This window comes from Somniosus microcephalus, chromosome 2 (assembly GCF_052327205.1).
Source record: "Somniosus microcephalus isolate GS21.2 chromosome 2, FLI_Smic_1.0, whole genome shotgun sequence".
Classification (NCBI taxonomy): Eukaryota; Metazoa; Chordata; class Chondrichthyes; order Squaliformes; family Somniosidae; genus Somniosus; species Somniosus microcephalus.
This window is the reverse complement of record NC_140988.1, coordinates 101,712,419-101,720,342: the sequence shown is the minus strand read 5'-3', so window position 1 is coordinate 101,720,342 and position 7,924 is coordinate 101,712,419. Positions and strand designations below refer to the sequence as shown.

The 7,924-nt window shown below is 38.8% G+C and overlaps 1 long non-coding RNA gene across 1 annotated transcript; it reads left to right on the top strand.

The window, feature by feature from the left end:
* The first annotated feature begins 111 nt into the window (after positions 1–111).
* Positions 112–7,291, top strand: LOC147122834 (uncharacterized). Its single transcript, XR_015081753.1, has 3 exons — positions 112–762; positions 2,695–2,798; positions 6,669–7,291. It is a non-coding gene; the product is annotated as an uncharacterized LOC147122834 (long non-coding RNA).
* The last annotated feature ends 633 nt before the right edge of the window (positions 7,292–7,924 follow it).

The following is a 7,924-nucleotide window of genomic DNA, read 5'->3' as shown; positions in this document are numbered from 1 at the left end:
GAAAAGTCTAGAAACTCGGGGGTGTGAGGAAGTTTAGGAACTTGTTGGGGGTGGGGGGGGGCAGAAACTTGTTTGGGGGTTGGGAGAAGGCCTTAACCCATGTGGGTGAGCTCTGTTCTATGTGAGCTCTGTTCTGTCTGGAGTCTGGCAGTCAGAAGAGTTCGAATTACACTTTGCAAACTAATTGATTACTTAGGCAGACAGTATCTAATTACACATTCCAGATAAACTGCTGGGCGTGTCTTGTCCTCCAAGGGGACCAATCAGAAATCAGGTGTTGCCTTCAAGGTGATCAATCGGAGATCTTTTGTTGGAAATAAACACAACCTAGTTTTATTCACTTATTTGGATATTAAAAATGGGAGAGGGTACATTTGTATTGACCACTTTAGTTCAGTGATGAATGTGCAATACTGAGCCAGTAGTTACCAGGATATCAAGGTCGTTTAGCAGGGCAGGACTTCCTGCTCTATCCACATTCAATAAAATCACACTTCATACTTTACACATGGTAGACATCTACCCTAATCATCTCTTTAATTAGTTAAATGTGTGTTTTTCTGCGAACTCTGCAGGTCAGCTACTCGGACTCTCAGTGGTGTGAAGCGCTTTATGATTTCAAAGCAGAGGCTGTTGATGATTTACCAATGAAACGCGGGGATCGGATCCTCCTCATAGAGCGGTTAGACTCTGAGTGGTGCAAGGGGAAACTGAATGGGCGTGAGGGGATTTTCCCAACTCTGTTTGTTCAAGTCTGCTCAGGTACCGTAACTGTGAAGCCAGGAATGTGCAACACTGAAGGTGGAGAAGTTGCCTTTCGTTTATTTTACATTCCTGGAATTTGTATACATTAAGGTTTTTCACAAAAAAACACTGTGCCAGTAACTTTAGACGCAAGAAAGACAGCTCAGAGTATTTTCTAAATTGCGAGAAGCTAGGAGCTGTAGAGGAGCAGAGAGATTTAGGGGTCATAGTACATAAGTCACAAAATTCTAGTGAACAGCTACAAAAAATAATTAAGGCTAATGAAATGTTAGGCTTTATGTCAAGGGGGTTGGAATTCAAATGGGTAGAAGATTTGCTACAGTTGTATAAAGCTCTGAATAGACCGTGTCTAGAGTACTATATTTTGCTTCAGGCACCTCAGGAAGGATATATTGACATTGAGGGGGGTGGGGGGTGCGTGCAACGTAGATTCACCAGAATTATGCTGGGTCTAAAAGGGCTTGGTTATGAGGACAGGTTGCATAGACTAGGTTTATATTCCCTTGAGTATAGAAGACTAAGGGTGATCTAATTGAGGTGTTTAAGATGATTAAAGGTTTTGATAGGGTAGACAATGTCCTCTGGTGAAGAAATCTGAAACTCCTTCCTTCCTCTCCCCACCCCCCCCAAAAAAAAAAACTGTTGAGGCTAGATCAATTGAATATTTTAAAACTGAGATTGATAGATCTTTATTAAGTAAGGGTATTCAGGGATATGGAACCAAGGTGGGTAAATAGAGTTAAGATACAGACCAGCCATGATCTGATTGAATCGCAGAACAGACACGAGGGGCTGAATGGCCTTCTTCTGTTCCTATGTAACCCATTTCTTGCATAGTATAATTAAAATGGTTCATTGGAGGAGATTCATTATTGAAATCAGAAAAATCAGCCTATGGGATGCATGAGAATCAAACAAAAGACTCTTTATATGACATTTTATTTCTTCATGAATGGCTATCCTGTTGATGATGAAATAGAGGAGCCAGGAAGGATAGAGAGAATGAGAAAGAGAGAAAGAGTTAAAAGAACAAGAAAGAATGGGGGGGGGGGGTGGTTGCACCTTCTAGTTTCTGGTGTAAGAATGGCACAGTAGAGGCTTGGGGGCACACTGCCAACCCATCCTCTCAGTCATAGGACGCGGGTGTCCCGGGAAGACAAGAAAGGGGAAAAATATGGACGGAGGGGAAAATGTGCAGGAAAGGGAAGAGAACACACCACTTAGAAATTATGCACAAATTACAGGAAGGGAGATTGCTGCCCAGTAAATGTTGACTCTAGTTCACAAAGTTGTAAGTTATCTAGTCATATTGAAAATTGAAACCAGGAGAAACTGTAAATCACATTTCTTGCAGGCGGTATGTCGAATCTGCCTTTTGATTTTCAACCTATTGGGCTTTGTAAAGAGGTTCATAATCGATAGGTTATTATTAACATCTTATACAATTCTTTCTTAGGAATGAAAACAATCAATTTGGATTTAATCATTTTACATGTTTATGCCAATCTGCTATTGATGGTGGTTTTAATGAGAGATTTAGAGACTAGCCCACTTTTAGACAATATGCATGATTGAAATTGATTTCTGGTAACACTTTGAAGCGTGTTTTTTTAACTATTAGTATTTCTGTATTTTCATAGATGATCTAGATCTATCCAGGTCCAGTCCCAGGCTAGATTTTAGCTTTCATTTTGACAACCTTGGGTTACATTTTCCACCTAGTGACTAAGAATGAATGATATATCTTGCCCATAATCCCCTGTTGTATTTTGTATACAGTGGCAGGCCCGCATTCTGGTCGCATATTGAGGAGTGGGTATCTACAATTTACCTGAAATAGTTGCATACTGTAGAAGTTGTTAATATTCACATTGACATGGAGTTGTGAAGAACACCTCTGAGCAAGCTGTACCTGCAATATTTTTTCAGGAGAAGCAAGCGCAGTAAAGCAACAGCCCTCAGGGAATAAAAGAGGAAAAGCCAAGGCACTGTATGACTTTGTGGGAGAGAGTAAAGATGAGCTTAATTTTAAGGTATGTAGTGTGGCATCAAATCTGTTTAATTCTTTAATAAGATTGTAGAAACCTTTCTTAAAACGTAAAAAAAACTTGATGTTTTGCGTAATATTTTTGATTGATGATGGTCAGGGCATCAACCTATTAACTGTGCATATGGTAGTTGAGCAAGGTCAGTCCGTACAAAGAACCATGACAACTGAAAATGGTCAGGCAGCATCCGTGGAGGGAGAAAAAAAGTTAATGTTTCAGGTTGATGACATTCTCCACAGACACAGCAAAGATGTGATTCTGTTATGGCATATGGTATAGTGGCGTGGAATTCATTGAGAAAGTAGTTGTTCTGTGTTGCACAGAGTGGTGGGGGAGATGGTTGGAATTGCTCTGGTTGTGTGTTTTTGAATGTTTGCACAATATTGCTGCACATAGCTAACAGCGTAATTCTTCCCCATGGTTAGCAGGCTAATATTCTGACCTGTGTCGCGATCCAGGCTGAAACACATGCTCCACGAGAAGCAATGATTTTTTTTTGTTTTTGTTTTCTAATACAAAGCAGATATTATCTTTCCATCTCAACACTACATAATAACTCTGCCCCGTCCATGAATTCTGGCCTATGGTGTGGGGTCATGCTTTGTGGCAGGGATACGATCTACCTGTTCTGAAAAAGCTTTTTACTTGCTAACCAATGGGCTATTGATTATGTTCTGTGAATAGTTGGGACTGGACCTAGACTGGTCAGTCAGAACACTAACTCCTCATTTATTTCCATGTGTTAGGACTAACAGTGTTCTCTCCCCACCATTAATCAGATGTGTAAGCATGCCTCCGTTATACTTTAGGTTACATGCAGAGTTAAATTCCCTCTAAGTGACTCAATAACCATACGTCTCAGAATTGTACCCACCACCTTACCATTGCAGCAGTTCATTGTCTCGATCCAGTTATCTGCTGGCTTCTCTACCTATAATCCAACACTAAATTACCCATCTCACTCAGCTATATACTCTGGAAAAACGCTCACTAGGAATTGAACTCATTTCACCTCGGGTCTTTACAGCTGAGGTGTTATAACTTGGGCTGTTTTCCCAATACCTTTTCCTTATGCCCAATGCAAAAGTTGGCTTCTATCATCAAACCCCCACTATGAACTGAAATACAGTAAACTCTTGTTTAAACGGCACTTTATCATCCGGAATACTTTAATAACTGGCAAAATAGATATATCTCAATACAAAACAACACCTCAATAACCGGTAATCTTGCCGATTCTACCATACATTTAATGGAACATTCTGTAGGTGAGTACCCAATTATACAGTACATTTCTTGATTTTTTTATTTTTGTTTGTTAAAAATTGCTTTGGTAGGTAAACCTCCCTGTTATCCAGAATTTTTCATCAACCGGCGCCATCCTGGTCCTATAGGTGCCGGATAAGAAAGAGTTTACTGTATGACCTTATGCACAAAGGAACGTATCAGGAGGTTAGAGAGATGGGGTGGGACATGGTCATGGAGGGATTTACAGATGACAATTTTAAATTCAATATATTGGGACCAGGAAATTAATGTAGGTCAGTGAAGACATACCCAATTGATACAGGATAGGGTATAGGCAGCTGAGTTTTGAACAAGTTGGAGTTTGTGGGGGAGTGGTGGATGGAAAATGGGAAGCCAACAGAAAGTAAGGATAAGGCTTTCAGTGGGAGTGATGTAGGGATGGAAACGAGTAATATTGCAGACGTGGCAATAAGTAGTCATGGCGATAGGATGTGGTGATTGATGAATAGCACAACTCAAGTTCATTAATATTAAACAGAAACATGAGCAGATTCAGCACATTTAGCTGGATTACAAAACTTCACTTGTCTGTTTCAAAACAATATACATCCTAAATCAGAAATAATTCTCAAGCTTGGATGACACGTCCATAATGAAAAGCTTTTTTGCGAGAAAGACAACCATTGGGTCCTGAAATAAAGAATAGATTTGCCTTCCAAAGCTAGGCTTTATTAACTTTAAAATCTGCAGCACATCTTCCCACATCCAGTCCCAACCAAAGCTGGAAAAGAACTGAATTTAAGGTGGCCACAACACATCATGTGATCATCAACTACCAATGAGATTACAACATATATCCCAAGGCAGTTAACCAACAACCAATCACAATACTTTTACTAAACAAGGAATAATCACCACAGGTCCTCAGTTTGGCTCCTACCCCTGTAGCAGTACAAGAAGGGAACTGGCCCATAAGGCCTCCAGCTTTGTTTCTGATTCTATCTTTGAACCAAGCTGGAACAAAAGGAAGATTTGTGGGGGGGGAGGGGGGTGAAGTATCTTTACAATTAATCAATTCTGTCAATCAAAAAGCGTTCTAGACACGGTGCAATAAATTTTATGAATCGACAATAGATCAAACCTAAATTGGCCTATCACTTGGATGAGCTTTGCAACTTCTAACACTGATAGAGAAATAGTTTGATTCTAGATGACCATGTGTCTCTCTTTCAGTGAGGACACACTAATGCAGATATACTGGGCATCTGACTCGCTTTTGAAACACCGACTTCGTTTTTGAATAGATAGCCATTTAGAGACAACACGTGCTCCCCCTTGCATTGACATGCTAATTTGCATAAACATTCCACTAGGCTGAGGTGCCCACACATGGATTGTTTACAAAGACAAACAATAGGCAGACTCACTTGCCCTGCATTTCAGTGTCAAGCCCAGCCAAGATGTATATTTTCTCTCCCAAAATTAAGTCATTTAAAAATTGCTACAAGCTCATTTCATCTGATCAAGAGAGACTTTTGTATTCTTGGTCAGAGCTAAATTCAAACCCAGGTTCCAAAGGTGGATGGGTCATTAAAATCCACTACATTTTACATACATAATCTATAGGCCTAGGGCCTTTCCTTTTTCCTCCCACTTTAGATTTTGCAGTTTGACTTTATCATACTGGTTCTGCTGGTCAGATCATAATCGAAGCAATGTGTTCAATTAAAAAAAAACATAATATGCATTGGAAAGTGTGCAAAGAAGTGTAAAGGGGATTAAGTGTGAGGAAAGATTAGAAAAGTTCAAACTCAGTCTACAATCGAGAGAGAAGAAAGCAAGTAAGATAGTAAATGTTGTAAATAAAGTAAATCCAGCAAAGTATTTCAAAATAGGTTAGGCTAGTAAGGAGCATAGGACATCAATTATTGAGAAGTAAATCTGAAGCCTGTTGTGAGGATTTTTTTTAAACAAAGGGTGATAAATTGTTTTACTTTCTTACCTGACACATTATTCCAAAGACATTGGGACAAGTGAAATGTTGGCTGTTCTGCTGGGAAAGTTAGGATAATGAGGGATGAGCTTTAATGGGCTCACCCTTGACTTCTTATGAAATTGCACTGGATATATTTTTGAGTAAATGGGTGTGAGTTTCTTGCTGTAAAATATAGTAGTGATTGAGTACATCAAAAAAGTCAGAGATGAGAAAAGGCCATTTGGCTCATGATTTTGGTACATTATCTCTCCTATCATAGAACCTAGTTACATTTTGAATAATCCCAATGTTTTTGCCTCTATTACCTTGCTTGGTGAATTATCCCAAACAATTAACACTGAGTACAAAAGTATTCAATGATGCCTGTTCTAAATTTTACTTTTTACTAATTTCTATTTGTCATTTTGCTTTACGCTATTGATACTCTGATATTTTATGTACTTTGAAAAGATCCTTCTTAACTGCATTCTTTCTAGAATAAAACAATAAAAATGTTGCCAAAAATACGAATTATTCAGGACCGGCTGACCATGCTTTATAGTAATGCAGACTTGGGCAGCATTCCAGTATGTGTAAATATTAACAGAAATCTGCAATTTTTTCCCCCCAAGATTGGAGATATGATAATCCTACTAGAAACCATAGGTGCTGACTGGCTGAAAGGAGAACTACAGGGGAAAGAGGGAATATTTCCCAGGAACTATGTCCAGGTTCTTCAAGACCCATTGTGAGATTCCCTTTACTTGGGCTGAGGAAGAGTGTGGAGCATGGAGCAGGACTGAACTTTGACAATCATTTATATGTACCAAAGGCACATGAAGTATGTGGACTATGTGAAACATGACAGACTGAAACAGATTTGGTTGCCGTTGGAGAACTAATTAATCAAGAGTTCCATTACCTGTGAACTGAGATGCACTGCAGTCACTTGGGAGCAGTGGGTGAGTCAGTGGTCAGGATTCATACTTTGCTCACTAAATAAACACTACAGATTATAATTTTACTGTAAGACATTTATATGTTAGTAGTGTTAAAATACGGATTCCAGTATTGAATCAGGAACACAATTGCGATGTTAAAGTTACAATTAAAAAATACCCGTTGATGCCTGCATGTGCTGGTACTGACATCAGAAGGGCTGGTTTTCCCGTTCTTGCTGTCATCTTTAACTTGCGTACAAATGGCAAAGACCTTTTTAATGTAACCTCAATAAATAATGCATAGTTCCATACTATTCCTTATCTTTTGTTCGCATTTTTTTTAAAGGCAACATGGTTTAAAAACAAATAAACTTTGAAAGATCGGAGCTTCACAATACTGTGGTATTGTTCAGCAGTAACTGGGCATTGGCAATGACATTATTTTGATGCGGATTCCTCAAGTATCATAGCTTTGTGATAAACTTTTCAATAAACAATATTTATTTCAATAATTTATGTAGAACTTGATTTTTTATTTGGAAGGAATTAATTTAAATCCATGACTGCTCAACACTCAATATTTGGGAATTATTATGCATATGAGGGAGAAGGGAATAGAGGGATATGCTGATAGATTTAAATGAAGAAAGACGGGAGGAGGCTCGAGTGGAGCATAAACGCCAGCATGGGCTGGTTGGGCCGAATGGCCTGTTTCTGTGCCGTATATCCTACGTAATCCTTTGTAAACTGTCTTGCATGATTTAATTTTCCTATGTCAATTTGTATAAAATGCAGCATCATTGTATATTAAACTAATTCTATATTTTAGCACAAATGCAAAACTAAAAATGCAACTTTCTGGCAGCATGGTGAAAATTGATTTTAGCAGTGTATATTGCCACCTGGTGGTCAAGTCCTTTGATGACCAATTTCTACAGTAATGTAAC